Here is a 17,104-nt window from a genome sequence, read left to right as displayed (position 1 = left end):
AGCATGCTCGAGAAGCCCTGAGTCGAGTGCTGCCCCTCAGAAGATGGCCTTTTTCCTCAGGGGCTTCTGCATCAGCTTGGATTAACTTTAAGTGTAAAAATATAAAGATGAGGAGAGACACACTTATGCAATGTCTACCATGTGCCTGTTGAAGGACTGAAATTTTGTGTACTGTTGAGGCTATTAGGAAGCTAGTGCTTAAGACCATCTGGAATGTTAAAATATTGAAACAGGGCCATGCCGGTTGGTACATGCCTGCCACCCTGGCCCCCTGCCTGCCTGCGTGCCTGCCTCCTCTAGCACCACTGTCTTATGGATGAGGAAGACAAGGCCAAGTGACTTGCCTGACATCAAGCAGTAAATCTGGGAGCTGGAGTTGGAACCTAGGGCAACTAACTCCACGCTTTGGCACTTGATCACTAGACTACTGGCCCTGTTAGGGTTACAGGCCACTGTCCCATCCTTACTCCTCCCCCTTTATCCTAAACCAACTCAGACTCTAAGAGAAACCCTCAATCACTGAGCCAGCAAGAAGTTCTCTTAATTACCATACTTGCAGCCCTAAGCATGCCAACAGTTGGGTCCCCAGTCAAGCATGTGTGACTACCTCAGAGCTCCATTCATCTGGGAGGTCAGGGCCAAATGGTCCAGAGCTCAAGACTCCAGCGCAGGGGGATATCTAGGGATCTACCACTCGGGGTCTACCCCCACGGTATGCTCCCTCCCTTCTTTTCCTTCACCACCAGCTGTTTTTGCCTTAGCAGTATTCAGGACGCATGGAGATACTGCCATCACCATGGAGGTCCCTCGCTAGGAGATATACTGTTTCCAGGCTTTTCTGAACAATGAGAAAGGAGTATAAAGTGCAGTAGGAAGATTTTGGCTGACATGGGTAGAGGTTGGTGTCCATGGTGGATATATGATGCCGGGACAGCTGTACACAAGCACTCAGTCCCTGAAGATCCTCTGTAAGTTGGACACTGCTGAGTCTAGGATAAATTAGATCCCTCTTGGCTAGAGTTATGGGATGAATAATGTCCCCTGAAAGACCTGCTTGGTCTCAAATTCCACCCACATCAACAGTCACTAGATATGAAATGCTATTTCCTTTGAGACAATAATTGGTTTCTCCCCGACCCCTGCCAGGGGTCTATAGTCAAATTTACAAAATGCTAGAAGACCCAGGGATACAGAAGTCTTTTTCTGCAGGATGTTGACCATACAAATACACATGAGAAAGCTCCCAAAGCCTGCTCATCTGAACATTTCACCAATGGAACACCAATAACTATCCCATGGCATAGAGTTTCTCCGAACACTGGCAAATGCTGCTCTAAAGAGCTGGGGACAAAGCACTTACCACTCGGCAGGGGGATGGGGAGATTCAGCTATTGGAAAGGGACCATTTTGAACTCCATGATCTCCCCAAAGGGGAAACCAATTTCCATTTCCTCTTTTTCTTAACAAGTTCTTAACTCCCTCTGGTTTCCTTTTAGGAGTCCGCTAATTTGCTCTCACAAATGCTCCCATTAAAGTCAAAACATGGGGCAGCCCTGGTGGCTCAGTGGTTTAGCGCCGCCTTCAGTCCAGGGCGTGATCCTGGAGACCCAGGATTGAGTCCCATGTGAGGCTCCCTGCATGGAGCCTGCTTCTTCCTCTGCCTGTCTCTCTGCCTCTCTCTCTTCCTGTGTGTGTCTCTCTCTGTCTCTATAAATAAATAAATAAATAAATAAATAAATAAATAAATAAATAAATAAATAAAATCTTAAAAAAAAAATAAAGTCAAAACATGGTTCACAAGACACCCCTACTTCATCTACCCTTGAAATGAGTCTATTTTTCTAATAAGGTACTCATAAAAAATGGGAATGGAATGATGGCAGCCAAATTTTACAGCACATTTGTTTCCATCAGGTGCTGTGCTAAGTGTTTTATGTGGATTCCCTCTTGCAATTCATTCATATTTCCCTTCAGTTAATTCTGCCCTGAGCCACCACCTCTCCCCCACCCACCCTCCTCCAAGAGGAGAGCAGGGTATCTCCTCCCTTGGAAGCAGGTCATATGGGAAGGGAGAGGTAAAGCTGGGAAACAAAGGAACAAACAGCCAATTCAGGCTCTCCCTCTCTGCTCTGGAGCTAACCTACTCTCTCAGTAGAAGCAGGACACCCGGGGTCACATCCCCGGGACCTCTGAGTGCTTGATAAAGAGAAACAGAAATCAATGAGCCTTAAGCACTCTGTGGATGCTGCGTTGGTCACCCCCATGAAGGTGTTACAAAAATTACTCTCTGCCACTTTTCCTTTAGCACTCACCACATCTACATACTTTCTCACGGAGCTCTCAACAACCTGGACAAACAGGTATTCCTGTGCTCTTTCAGAAAAGAGATTCTGGGGGCTCTGAGGAACTAAGTGGTTTACATGGAGCCTTGCGGTGGGCGAGTGGCCAAGCTGTGACTTGAATCCAGGTTCATCAGGCTCCAGAGCCCAATCTCTTTCTGAGGCATCACAGTCCTTCAGCTGTGTAGATAAACACGCAGACCAAGACTTTTTTTTTTTTTTTTTTTTTTAAGAAATAACCTGGTCAGTCAGTGAAGGAGTCCCAAACTGAAAGCAGGAGGATTGGTTACAAGATAGATATGCCCTGAGACTGTTCTCGTGGCATCTGGGCACTGCTCATCCTTCACTTCCCAGGATGGTAGCATCTTGACCTGCCTTCTAGAAGAGTGTTGCCAGATAAAATACCAGATATCCCGTTAAATTTGAATTTCACATAAACAATACATAATGTCTTAGTATAAGTATGTCCCAAATATTGCATGGGCTATACTTATACTTGAAAAATATTCATTGCTTATCTGAAATTCAAATCGGAGTGTCCTGTGTTTTTATTCGCTAAATCTGGCAAACACCGCCCCCCTCCTCCCAGAGTCAGAGGCATGCTGGGAAGTCTCCTGCCTGGCTCTTGGTCCCAAGTGTTGCTCCAACCGGAGTTGCCATGGCAGCCTGAGCAGGCCCTTCTGGAGCTGTGTCTACTTACCTCTCCAGCTTCACCTCGCCCCTGCCCTCTACATGCTCCAAACATGCTGAGCTACTTTCAGTTTCCTGAATGTGTCATGCTGCTTCTGGCCTCAGCTCTTAGCACTCGCTGTGCTCTGTGCCTGTCTTCTTCCCTCTCTCCCACTCTCTGGCTGATTCCTATTGATCCTGAGAGTCCCCACTTGGCGTCACTTCTGCCAGGAAGTCTTCCCCGGTACCCTGAAGCCTGCCCCCTCCCATCGCAGCCTGCTGCATTCACCATCCACCGTGCTTCTCCAGAGAGCGGGGGTGGGTCACAGGCACCCTTGGGCCCCCACACCCAGCACCAGCACGTGGCCTCAGGTAGGAAGTCAGCAGATGCTTATCGAATGAATGAACGGATGGCTAGAGAGTGTCCAGGCAGAGCTGGAGCTCTTGAATGCAACTACTTCCTTCCTCCCTCCCATCCTTACTCACTTTTTCATCTCTCCCTCCCTCAGAGTTGTGAAAGGCTGGAGCTTGGGGCCACAACCACTTGTCCTGGCCAGGACTCAGGTAAGGAGAGAGCAGCCAAGGCAGGAGAGGTGTCCTCATGCCCCTTACCTGATCGTGCCCTACCGACTGTCCCTGGGGGCTCAGTTCTAGGTACAGGCCAGCGGAAACTTCTCTTCAGCTTCCAAATCCTCCGGGCACGTGCCCCCTCTGTGTGCAAACTCTGCTCCCCTTCTCCCCACCTCTGGCCCCTGTAAGAGAGCCTAATTGGACTGGGCCCCAAGTTTGGGGTGTGGGGAGATGCCAGTGTCAGATGGCTGAGGGTTAGGGCAGGTGGTGGGGCTCGGTGGGCTCAGAACATCACCCATATGTTCCCTGTTCACCCACCCAAGGCTTTGCCCACGCACAGCCTGACAGCAGGAGAAGGCAGCACAGAACTTAACCCTTTCGTGGAATCTGGAAGGTAGTTTCACAAAGAGCCAGTGAGCAGCCAGTGGGAACTTTAACCCCCAAACACACACACACACACACACACACACACACACACACACTGGAGTTGCGCCTCTGTGCCCCTCCCAGAGCCCTGCTTGCTTCCAGTCGGGGCTTGATTTGGAAGATGCCCTCTAAGAGGGCAGGAAGTCCATGCCCGGGCAGTGGGGTGTGCTGGGAATAGGACCAGGGTGGGGTGCTGAAGGGCACGAGGACGGGGACAGGGCGGGACGCAGGCAGCGGCTCCGAGGAAGCACCTGAAGTTGGACTGGGAAGCCCTGCTGGGCGCTCTGACCCTTGGAGGCAGGTGGCGGGTCCGTGCCTTCTCATCGCCACCCCGGCCTCCCTCCCGGGATACGGTAAGAGGACAAAGACGGAGAAAACCCTTCAGTGTCCAAGTAACTCCCCAACAGACGTGCTGTGCCCTGGGGAAGGCCCTCGAGCCCAGCGCGGGGCGCCCGCCGCCCGCCGCCCGCCCCCTGAGCTGCCCTTCCAGGAACTCCGCGCCGCCCAGGTACCCGCCGCCTCGGGAGCGCCCCCGCCCCCGCCCCCGCCCCCCGGCCCCCCCCCCGGCCCCGCCAGCCCCCCCCGGCCCCGCCAGCCTCCAACTTGTGGCTGGGCGCTCCGCCCGGACCGCGGGCGCGGACTCACTCGGAGGGAAGCGCCGACTCCGCCGGCTCCCCGTCGGCCAGGTGAGGCGCCGGCTGCGCCGCGGCAGGTACAGGTGGGTCGGGGGCGGCGGCAGGTAAGGGGTTCGCGGCCGCTCCGGAGGCCTCTGCTGAGTAACAGGGCTGACAGGTTTGTGTTTTCCCCTCTCCTCCTCCTAGCTAACCACACCCCTGCTGCTCTCCTCCTCACTTCCTTAAAGGGTGGGGTGTGTTGTCTGTGGCGCTGAGCGTGTGCCTGCTCCAGCCTCTTACCATAAACCCTGAAATAGACGCCGCCACCAATTCCCTGGGCTGCACGTGCCCACCTGGGGACCCATCTCCGGAGCCGCGAAGGGGTCTCCGGCCCCGCGAGCCCTGGGAGCGGCTGACCCCTCCCGATGGCTACCACCCCCGCCCCCCCTCCCACTCCACTTGCAGGCTTGTGGAGGCCACTCTTAGGGGTTGGGGTTTCCTCTCCAGCGTCCAGGCAGGTTTCAGAGCGGGGGACTGTTACCTGGCTCCCATAATTTCAGCACCTGTGCCCCTCCAGGTCTCTCCCCTGGAGATCGGGGAACTGTCACCAGGGGCTTTGGAAGAACTGATCCAGGTGCTTGTGCTGTGAGAGGGAGGACCCGATGGCTGCCCAAGAATTGTCACAGAAGCAGGGCAGCCTTTACCCAGCCCCATCCCCGTATCAGCTGACTTCGCTGCCCAAACAAAGAGGCTGGTTCACCTCTTTACTCAGGCCAGCTGGACAGTGAAATTCAAGGCAGTGATTCAAGGGCATTTAGAAACCTTTTTTCCCCTATGGCTAGAAAGATTCCAGACTTTCCCCTGAGTGGGAGGAGGTGAACTGGACCTAGCATAAGGTCAGAAAGCTGGTTTGTCCTCAATGTGCCCCACATCCTCAAAGTTCCTCTCCAGAGCCCCTGCCCAAAACTTCTTCATTCTGGGTTCTGTGAAGGATTGGGATCTCTCACAGTTCTAGAACATGCTATTCACAGGGTCATCTCTGAGGATGGCGCCCCCTGGAGTTGTGCAGCCACACATGACAGTCCAGCAGACACGATGGCCCTCCCTGACACTACCTCACTCACTAACCCTGAACTCAGTGGATCAGCCACCCCAGGAGAACAATAGAAAAATCCAGCATTTGGTGAACATGTCTAAATGCCAACCACTATTGCTAAGAAAGCATTCAGTTTACATGATTTCATCGAATTTCCCCCATTTTTCTGAAAAGAAAATAAAGATTTAGATTACTTAACTTGTCCAAGGCCACAAAGCTGGAGAGTCGATGTTTCTCAAAGTGTGACCAGCAAACTACTTGTAGCTTATAAAATGCAGATACCTGGATGCCACTGCAGGTTAACTGACAATCAAAATCTCTGAGCCTGAGGCCCATATCCCAACCAAGGCAACTTACAACCCATTGGATAGGAGCTCATAGCCACAACTGCAGGAGCTCCTCCCTGTCCATCCCGTTCACCCATTCATGCTGTTCCTAGTACCAAGTAATGCTGACAACCTGCAAAGCAGTCAGAAGGTGTCCAGGGAAAACTTGGCTAGGGTTTGGTGTGATAAGGCAAGTGTGATGGGTAAACTGATGAAGTTAGCAGGCAAAGTATCTGGGAGGACTAAGGGACCAACTGACGCACAAGGAAATTGTCAGAGGGCCTTGAGAAATGGGGGCCCTCCTGTATTCTTGTGCACAGGAATGAGGAGATGAATGTTGAGCAGTTCAAGGTTGGGTACTTGCACTACCTACTGAGGGTCTGTATTGGGCTGGAGGCAGTGGCAACTAAGAAGCAAAACGAATCCAAGCTGGTTTAAGGAAAGGTGAGTTTGTGTATGCTGCCTCCATGTGGCCAAATCCATAAACTACAACCTCGCCAGGCCCTAATTTGAGAAAAGTTCTCAGATACTCAAAAATGCCAGAGGATGTTGAATGAATTCTTCAGAGATGTTTCCTTAAATTTCCGAAACCTAGCTCCTAGCATCGCAGGATAACAGGTTTTTCGTTTTGTTTTGTTTGAATAAAAGCCTTGGGAAACTCTCTGGGATGGATACTCTATAGGTCTCCCCTATGTCCTGTCAAGGATTGATCATGAAAAGTTAAGGTGATAGGGTCACACATGTCAGCCTGTTACCGGCCTTTTAATAAACTTCTCAGAAATGCTTCCGGGAGCCTAGAATTCTGTGTAAATGCTCTTTAAAAATTCTACTTATGGATCATTGTGTGTTCTAAACTTTGTCTAAGCCAGTAGAGAAGGCTTAGATGCACATAGGAGGGATCCAGTCAAAAAGGAAGATGTGACCTTGGGCAAATGAATCCATATCTCTGAGCTTGTATTTCCTAACCAAGGGGAGTAAAGGAGTAAGAACTACCTGCTCTACCTATTTCATAAGGTATTATGATGCCCCAATTGATAGGTATGAAAATAGGGAATCCCTGGGCGGCTCTGCTGTTTAGCACCTGCCTTTCTCCTGGGGCGTGATCTCAGAGCCCTGGGATTGAGTCCCACATTGGATTCCCTGCATGGAGCCTCCTTCTCCCTCTGCCTGTGTCTCTGCCTCTCTCATGAACAAATAATTAAAATTTAATTAAAAAGGTATGAAAATATACATACTATGGTGATTATTATGCTATAACATTCTATGATTTTATTTTTAGAAATAATAGGAATTAGGGGCACCTGGCTGGCTCAGTCAGTAGAACATGTGACTCTTGATCTCAGGATTGTGAGTTCAAGCCCCATGTTGGGTGTGGAGCCTACTTAGAATAATAATAATAATAGGAATTAAATAGGGCACATTTAGTGGGGAGAGATTACATACGTATCTGTTATACAATCTGTCAAGTGTTCACTGTGTGACTATAACTTTCATCCATCATCTAATAGGCCTTCACAACAATTCATTGAGGTAGATTACAGTATTCTTATTTTGTAGAAAGGAAAAGGAGGCTTGGAAAAGGTAAACAATTTGTCCACAGCCACCCATATGGGAAAGAGCAGGGCTAAATCTAAACTCATCATTGGCACATAATGGTAATTCACTGGGGTCTATTATTGATAATGAAATGAAATCACATAATGTACATTTATTATTAGAATACATTTCATTTTGGGGTGCCTGGGTGGCTCAGTTGGTTAAGCATCTGACTCTTGATCTCGGTTCAGGTCATGATCTCAGGATCATGGGTTCCAGCTTCACGCTGGGCTCCATGCTGAGCATGGAGCCTACTTTAATAAAAAACAAAAACAAAACCAGAATACATTTCATTTTAAAAGAATAGTACAAATAGTATTCTTTTAAAAGAATAAGTGTTCTGAACAAAAAAATGAATGAACAGTCATAGGCACAAAGACAAAGTAACTGAAATCCTTCATCACCAAAGGGTATCTACCTCTAATGAAACCAAGTACCACAGGGTTTGCTAGATGGATCACAGTTGAGGCCACCCTCCCCCAAAACAAACAAACAAAAAATAACCCCAAACCTCCAAAACCATACTGTTGACTTCGAAAGGACTCTATTTCTATCCATGAGGGCACAGCTGGTTGTCCTTTATTCCCTTATAAAAGAATCCCTGGTTTTTAGTTGGCCATAGATTGCATGTCCCAGTCTCCTTTGCAGGTATGGCCATGTGATTAAGTTCTGGGCAATGGCTGGTGAGTGGTAGTTATGTGTGCAGCTTCAAGATCATGCCCATCAAGGGAATGGGCAAACCTCTACCACTTCCTTTTCCACTGGCAGCGAACGATGGAAACTGGAGCAGTCATCCTGGTCTGTGGTGTTGAGAAATGAAGTCTGGGTCTCTAGTGCCATTCACCACAATGCTAGTCCAGACCTGGTCTGGGCCAACTTGAACTTTTACAGAAGGAAAGAAACACTTAAATTGTTAAGGTTGTTGCATTTGGGCCTTTTCTGTTACCATAGTTTCAAATGTATCTTAATACAGTATCATTCAGCCTATCTTCTTTTGTCTATAAATGAAGGCAGAACCTCAATTTCCTCTTCTATAAAATGGGAATAATTTGCTGCAGGGTTGTCGGAAGGACTAGAAATAATACATGTAAATTTCCCTGCTAGTGCCATGGCTCATAGCTGGAAGACATTATATCCTGTTGTAACTTTTAAAAATGTATTCCTGAAATAAAAATAATGGTTGATTTAAAATCCTCCATCACTGGGGCGACTGGGTGGCTGTTGGTTGAGCGTCTGACTCATGATCTTAGCTCAGGTCATGATCTCAGAGTGGTGAGATGGAGTCCTGTGTTGAGCCCCATGCTGGGTGTGGAGCCAACTTTTAAAAAGGGGGGAGGGGAAGGTTTTACCTAAAATACTCCACCACACCCATCCCCCTAAATGTGGAGGAGAGAAATGAGACCAAAATAGCAAATTTGATTACTGGTGTAGATGGGGGTTAATTATGCTGTTCCCTCTCATATTGTGTTTGAAAATGTTCATAGTGAAAAAGTTAAAATAAATAAAATCTTTCCATAGAGGAAAAAGAAATGTGTTCCTGGAAATAATCTTAAGTGAATCTCTTTGGGGAAAAATAAAACCATATTAAATCCATTGAGAAATTAATTTTGGGTACCCAAGATAGAGAGAGAAGATGAAGTCAGGAGAATTTTATTTTCCTTTTAAAGTCAATAGGCAGAGCCTCAGTGCCACAGAGGCCAGGCAGTTTCCAGAGCTCCCCAAGGTGGCTGCAGGGCAGCGGGCTGTGGGTGCTCCTGCAGAGTGCCTGTGTGGAAGTAGAGCCTGCCCTGCTGCCCTGCCCACTTCGAGTCAGCAACATGCCTTCTATGACTTTGGCCTTCTTGACTTTCAATCCCTTACTCCCATCTGTGAGTGAGCTCACCAGGTCCCCACAGGTGATGGATAAGCTCTGAAGCAACTGCATGACTGTGTGAGTGAGCCTTGTCTTGCCATTATTGACATCTGCAATTCTAACAAATGTGGCTGGCTATCTGTGCCTCGCCCACACTAGGAAGCATCAAGTGGAATTGAGAGCAGGCTGCTACAGGCAGATTGGTTGTTAGCAGTAAGAAGGTCTAAAAAAGAAAAAAATAATAATAAAGTGCCTAGCAAATGCAAGGACCCTTAAAACATAGGCATCTGTGGCCATTTACAGAACAGAGAGAAACCACCCTACATCCTGTTTAAGTCCTGAGGGTGCCCCTTTTTTTACCCAGAACAGCAATTATTGTCTATTTTGGTAAGTCATGAAGGGAAGTTTATTTTTTTTTTATTTTTTTAATGAAGGGAAGTTTAAATTATGTCCTGCATCCTATATTTTAGAGGGAAAAAATCACACATTTATAAAAAGTCTATTCAAAATATTTGCAATAAAATAATTGGGTATTTAAAGAGAAATTTCAGGAACATGGAAAAATCCATTTAGGTTTCATTTTGTCAAGTACCAAGTTGTTGCCTGTATGTACTAGAGTATTTTACCACCCTACCTCTTTCACAGAGTAGCAGCAGTGTGTAGCCTTCACTGGGGACATCCATATAAGGTGTTGAAAGGCCTGAATGTCTACAGAAGCAAGGCAGGGAATATGAGGGAAGTTAGCTGGATAGGGTCTGTGGCAAACTGGAGAACAAATGTCCCTCCTACAGGGAGCACCTGCTATTCAGCTCAAGTTTACTGCCATGCAGAAGATGCTTAATGTAGCAATGAAGCAAGAGCTTTCTTTTTCTAAAAGCAAGAGACAATCAACTGTCCAGAAAGAGATTAATAACTCTATTTACCATGGTATTCAAAAGAGTAAAATACTTAGGAATGAGCCTCATGAAAGAGGCAAAAGATTTGCATGCTGAAAACTACAAAACATTGCTGAAGGAAATCACAGGACACAAATAAATGGAAAGATAGCCTGTGTTTATGGATTGGAATACCTGATACTGTTGTGAGGATGTCAGTACTACCCAAAGTGATCTACAGATTTAGTGCAATCTCCATAAAAATCCCAACAATATTTAATGCAAGAAAAAAAATCCATCCTAAAATTTATAGGAATCTTAAGGGACCCTGATGGTCAAATGATCTTTACAAAGAAGAACAAAGTTGGAGGTCTCACACTTCTAGATTTCAAAACTTATTACAGTATAATAATGAAAACATGTGGTGCTGACATGAAAACAGACATAAAGACCAATGGAAGAGAAGAGAGACTCCTCAAATAAACTCTTGTGTATAGAGTTGAATGATCTTCAACAAGGATGCCAAGGCTATTCAATGATCTTCAACAAATGGTGCCAGGAAAACTGGATATCCACATGCAAAAAAGTGAAAGGGGACCCCTCCCTTATACCATATGTAGAAATTCAAAATGGAAGGGCTCCTGGGTGGCTTAGCTGGTTAAGGGTCCAATTCTTGGTTTTGGCTCACATCATGATCCCAGGGTCCTAGGGAGCACTGGGCTCTCTGCTCAGTGGGTAGTCTGTTTCCCCTCTCTCTCCCCCTCTGCCCTTTTCATGCATGCTCTCTAATAAATAAATCTTAAAAAAAATTAATCCAAAATGGATTGAAGACCTATTCGTAAGACCAAATACTATAAAGCCTTAGAAAAACATTAGAGAAAAAGCTTCATGACGCTGGATTTGGCAATAGTTTCTTGGATATGCCATCAAAAGGCAATAAAAGTAGAAATAGGTCAGTTGGACTACATCAAAATAAATAATTTCTATGCATCAAAATCAACAAAGTGAAAAGGCAACCTACAGAAAGGTAGGAAATATTTGCATGTTATATATCTGATAAGGGGTTAATACCCAGAAGATAGAAAAAACTCATACAACTCAACAACAAAAAATTATCTAATTTAAAAATCAGCATCACATCCAATAGAATGCCTACAATAAATAGAAAAGAATAAGTGGAGGCCAAGATGTGAAGCAACTGGAACCCATTTGCACTATTGGTGAGGATGTAAAATGGTGCGGCTACTATGCAAAATAGTATGGCAGTTCTTCAAAACAGTAGAAGTAGAATTACCTTTATGATTCACAGCTTCCACCTCTGGGCATATATCCAAAAGAATTGAAAACAGAGCTTCAAAGAGATGTTTATGCACTCGTGTTCATAGCAGCATTATTCACAAGAGCCAAAGGTAGGAGCAACACAAGTGTCCATGGATGGATGAATGGATAAACAATGATGTGTTCTATCCACACAATGGAATATTATTCAGCTTTCAAGAAGGAAGGAGAATCTAACACAGGCTATAACATGGATGGACTTTGAGGACGTGATACTAAGTGAAATAACCCAGAACAAAAAGACGAATGCTGTATGATTCCATTTATATGAGGCACCTAGAATAATCAAATTCATAGAGACAGAAAGTAGTCTGGTTGGTTGCCAAGAGCTGGGGGAAGAATGGGACAAGATCTGTTTAATAGGTAAAGCGTTTCAGTTTCGCAAGATGAAAGGTTATGGGTACTGATTATAGAGCAATGAAAATATACTTACCATTACTGGACTGTACATTTAGAAATGTTTAGGATGGTAAATTTTATGTTTCTTTTAGCACAATTAAATCTTTTTAACTGGGGAAAAAAAAAAGCAAAGGTAGAAATCTGACTAATGTGAAATCTCCTGATTTGCAAATGTTTCCAACTGTCCTGAACCTAAAGTTGCCTACCTAATGGCAATTTTCCCCTCTTTCATAATAAATAGCCAAGTCTCAAATACATCTCAGTGACCATCCCTCCACTTCCATGACTCAGGTAAATCCTGACTGGTTCAAGGCAACCATAGTGGTCATATTCTTCTTGCCAGTGATGCATTCAGAGGTGGGCGTGTGACCCAGTTCTGACCAACAAGATGTGAGAAGTCTTCTGAAGGGTTTTAGAAAAGGTTTCTTGGCTCTGAAAATGAGACATACTAGAGAGAAGTGGCCCTATTCCATTTATGGACATTGGCTGATATCAGGATAGGATGCCTGGAGCTGTTGCAGTAATTTTCCAACCGAAAGGAAGCTATAGGCAGACATTCAAGATGGAAAGAATCTGGGTCTCACTGTCTTTGGGTTGGACATAGCCTTCTTACTGCTAGACTTTGTTATATAAGATTCGGTTATATAAGATTATCCATCCTCTTATTGTTTAATCATTTTGAGTTGCATTTTAAAAGTTGAGGCTTACCAAATGTCCATTGATTATGAATGGATAAAGAAGTTGATATATACATATCAATAGTGATATATATATCACTATTACTCAGCCATAAAAAGAATGAAAGTTTGCCTTTCGCAATGATGTAGATGGAGCTAGTGTGTATTATGCTAAGCAGATTAAGTCAGTCAGAGAAAGACAAATACCGTATGATTTCATTCATATGTAGAATTTAAGAAACGAAACACGTGAACATAGTGGGGGCAAAAACAGAGAAGCAAACCATAGAACAGACTCTTATCTATAGAGAACAAACTGAGGGTTGCTGGAGGGGAGGTGGGCAGGGGGACAGGCTAAATGGGTGTTGTATGTAAGTGATGAACCACCACATTCTACCCCTGAAACCAATATTACACTATACATTAACTGGAATTTAAATAAAAACTTGAAACAAAAAAATAGAAGTTAGAGTTTAGGTCATAAATGATAAATGATACAGAGGGGAAAAATATGTGGATCAAATAAAAGAAGTCTTCAACAAAATCTGACCCAGAGGCAGGTGATTTACTACCCTAGCTGTGTGCCTAATAGCTTACACGAACACTATTTCTTATAGAAGTTCTCTTTGCATTATTCAAACTAAATCAGAGCCCCTTTCTTCCTTTTTTCCCCAGAGTTCAGGCTTCAGAGAAGTCCCAGGCCATCACTGGTGCCCACATCAAGCATCAGACTACAGTGATATCCTCAAAGACTTCCATGGTATTTCTGTTGAATAAGTTCAATCATGTCTGCATCTCTGGTTGCCTATTTCTGGAAGTGGTTTTTGCAATTGCCAGCTCTGCAACTGCTGCATTCAGCGACCATTGTACATAATATTATCCCTGTAATATTCTGATATGAAATCTACTTTTCAGATATTAACAGAGCCACTCCAGCTTTGACCCCATTAACATGGTACGTCTTTTTCTACCCTTTTAACTTATATGTATGCTTATATTTAAAGCGGGCTCTTTTTAGGGAACATACAATTGGGTCTTGATTTTCTCTTAAAAATCTAATCTTGTTAATCTAATCTCTGTCTTTTATTTCCAAGAGTCGCTTTCTAGTCTGATTTAAAAAGAAAAAAAAAAAGAATTCACCTATCTTTCTGCACCTAGGAATTTTTTTCTCTAACACAACATTTGAAGAATAGTTGGGGATCCCTGGGTGGCACAGCGGTTTGGCGCCTGCCTTTGGCCCAGGGCGCGATCCTGGAGACCCAGGATCGAATCCCACATCAGGCTCCCGGTGCATGGAGCCTGCTTCTCCCTCTGCCTATGTCTCTGCCTCGCTCTGTGTGACTATGATAAAAAAAAAAAAAAAGAATAGTTGTAATTCCTTACATACATTTTTCATGGTTATAGCAGGGGTCAGGAAAGTGGCAGTGCCCAGCAAGAATGCCTGGGGTATGGGACGGAGTAAGTCAGGGACAGCCAGTGGACTTTTACATTAATTTAGTAGGTATAACAGAGGACCTGAACCACAAGGTCCTCTGGGCAAGTTCCTTTCTACTGAAAGAAGATACAGATTGTTTATAGTCACCAAGATTTCTCTTTTCTGGTCTCTGGGTTAAGTATTAGTCACCCTTTATACCAAAATTATGCAAAGAATAAAAAAGTTCAGAGTGTCTGCGCTAAGCCACTGGAGCATTTATCTGGACCTTTCTTTTTTTGGTTGAGGAAGTCAGAAAAGTGCCCTAGGTCATCCCTCCAGCTCATGGTGGGGCTTGGAATAGAACCAAGTCCTTTCTGATCTCCAGAAAGCCTGGAGAACCTCATTGGTTCTCATTGAATGCTAAGTTTTGTATTGTGCTTAAAGAAAATAAAACCTATTTAATTTCTACTTTTTTTTTTTTTTTTTTAAGATTTTATTTATTCATTCATGAGAGACACAGAGACACAGGCAGAGGGAGAGGCAGGCTCCATGCAGGGAGCCCTACGTAGGACTCTATCCTGGGACTTCAGGATCAGGCCCTGGACTGAAGGCGGTGGTGCTAAGCCGCTGAGCCACCCGGGCTGCCCTAATTTCTATTTTTCACCCGTGTTGTGATTTGCGGCCCCACTTAAGAGTGTGAGCAAAACAATGACAAAACAAACAGGTAAAACCATGCAAGAACATAATGAAACACAGAGACAGCAAACAGATGGACAGGGCACTGGGATACACAGATAAGAACTCAGTGAAAGAAAGGGAAACTAGAAAACGTGATTCCCAGGGAGGTACCTGGAGTGCAGGGTTAATAGCCCCATCTTGTGGCCGTTTCAGACACTGCCTCTAAGGCTAGTTTTTGAGTCCCTATTAACTCCAGATCTGATCTAGAACAATGGGCCGCAAGCGGGTATCACCTGGAGAGCCTGTCAAAAGTAGATCAAAGTGGGCCCACGAATCTGCGCTTTTAGAAAGCTCCCAGGTAATGCAGGAGGGCCGTGAACCTGGTGTGAGAAACACTGAAGGAGGCAGCAAATTGGTGGTGTTCATCCCCCTGGCATTGTGGCAAAGCGGCTGCTCTGAGGAAAAGTCTGGAAGACAACTGTCAAGACCTGTCAAAGGACTGAGATTTTGGCCTGCTTGCAAATTGACACCGTAGCCTGTCAAAGGTTCAAGAATGCTGGTAGGGGAGACTCCCGGACCAGAGACAAAGCAGCTTGATACTAATAAGCAATGGCGATCCGAGAATTATTTGGGGCCACTTTTCTGAGCCCCGATTCCCAGAAGCCGATGTGATGAGGGCCATGGCAGGCTGCCTCATACAAGAGGAATTAGAAGGTCAGGGAGACTCATTCTTTCATCACAGGGATTAAGTCGGCCAGATCAGGGGATCCCCGGGTGGCTCAGCGGTTTAGCGCCGCCTTCAGCCCAGGGTGTGATCCTGGAGTCCGGGGGGTCGAGTCCCACGTCGAGTCTCACGTCGGGCTCCCTGCATGGAGCCTGCTTCTCCCTCTGCCTGTGTCTCTGCCTCTCTCTTTCTGCGTGTGTCTCTCATGAATAAATAAAAATCTTTAAAAAATAATTAAACCGATAGAAAAAGTCCTCAAGAAAGCCTGACACGGAAATACTTTTGAGAGGAATGAAAACAAAAACAAAACATACCAGAACTTATGGGAAAGAGCAAAAGCTGGGCTCAGAAGAAAATTTATAGCTGTGATAGCTGTGATGCCTGCATTAAAAAGGACGGATGAGGGAATGCAGGGATGGCTCAGCGGTTCGGTGACTGTCTTCAGCCCAGGGCCTAATCCTGGAGACCCAGGACCGAGTCCCACATCGGGCTCCCTGCATGGAGCCTGCTTCTCCCTCTCTCTCTCTCTCTGTGTGTATATATATCTGTGTCTCCCATGAATAAATAAAATCTTTAAAAAAAAAAAAAAAAAAGGACGAATGATCTCAAATCAATGCCTTTGGCTCAGGGCGTGATCCTGGAGTCTGGGGTCGAGTCCCACGTCGGCGCTCCCTGCATGGAGCCTGCTTCTCCGTGTGTGTGTGTGTGTGTGTGTCTCATGAATGAATTAAAAAAAAAAAAAAAGATCTTTGCCTGGAGGGCGATATTCCAAGAAGAGGCAGTCCGGGCTCAAAGAGGGAAGAACGACACATGGAGAACGATCTTCCAACAGACTCCGGGCACGCGGACGCGTCAGGGCTGAGGCCCGGTACCTGCGGAGAGATCACAGCGAGGCAGGTAGGGCTGGGGCGCCGGGGGCTGGGGCGCCGCGGGCCTGGGTCCTACGTCAGGCGCTTCCTCCGTTTGAACGGGGCGTCCGTGGCGGGACCACCCTCACCCTCACCCTCACCCTCACGTCACGTAGACGAGGCACGACCACCGTTTTACTCACTAGGAAACGGCTTCGGAAGAGCCTGAGCGCTGCCCACCTGTGCAGCCGCGGGGCGGGGAAGCGGTTTCTTGGGAGGTCTCCCCGCGAGCCGCTCCTCTCACCTGTCTGCTCCTCGCCCCAGGGGGCAGGGCCAGGACGGCCAAGCTCGGGGAGCCGCCAAAGCCAGGGTGGGGCACCGGTCCTCAAGGCCCGGCCTCTACTTCGCAGCCACGAAGCGCGCGGGTCGCCCTTGTCCAACCTGCGGACATGAAATTTCCCGGGACTGGTTGAAGAGGCGGCTCCAGAACTTCACGTCGCGTTCCAAATCGGAAACAGGTTTCCGGTGACACGGAAGCCCTAACCGCACAAACGGGGAGTTTCCTCCTCCCGAAGCCGGGTCAGACCGGCGGGCACCGGCGGGGACCGGCGCGGACCGCAGAGCGCAGGGATCCACCCCGCGCTTCCGGGCTTTCCCGCGCCG

At 46.5% G+C, this 17,104-nt stretch overlaps 1 protein-coding gene across 2 annotated transcripts in view; it reads right to left on the bottom strand.

Annotated features, from left to right (window-relative positions):
• The window catches only part of PTK2B (protein tyrosine kinase 2 beta), a 138,786-nt gene extending 121,688 nt beyond the window's left edge, over positions 1-17,098 (bottom strand). Inside the window, exon 1 of one of the 2 annotated variants that reach the window (XM_072719531.1) lies at positions 16,746-17,098. The gene's annotated coding sequence lies outside the window, so the exon portion shown is untranslated. Of the gene's footprint in view, positions 1-4,649; positions 7,460-16,745 lie in introns of those variants that run through there. The other variant, XM_026007887.2, reaches the window with a different exon arrangement.
• Between the last annotated feature and the right edge of the window lie 6 nt (positions 17,099-17,104).

The sequence above is a fragment of the Vulpes vulpes genome, chromosome 9, assembly GCF_048418805.1.
Source record: "Vulpes vulpes isolate BD-2025 chromosome 9, VulVul3, whole genome shotgun sequence".
NCBI lineage: Eukaryota > Metazoa > Chordata > Mammalia > Carnivora > Canidae > Vulpes > Vulpes vulpes.
The sequence above is the reverse complement of the archived record's forward strand: the minus strand, read 5'-3'. Positions and strand labels throughout refer to the sequence as shown.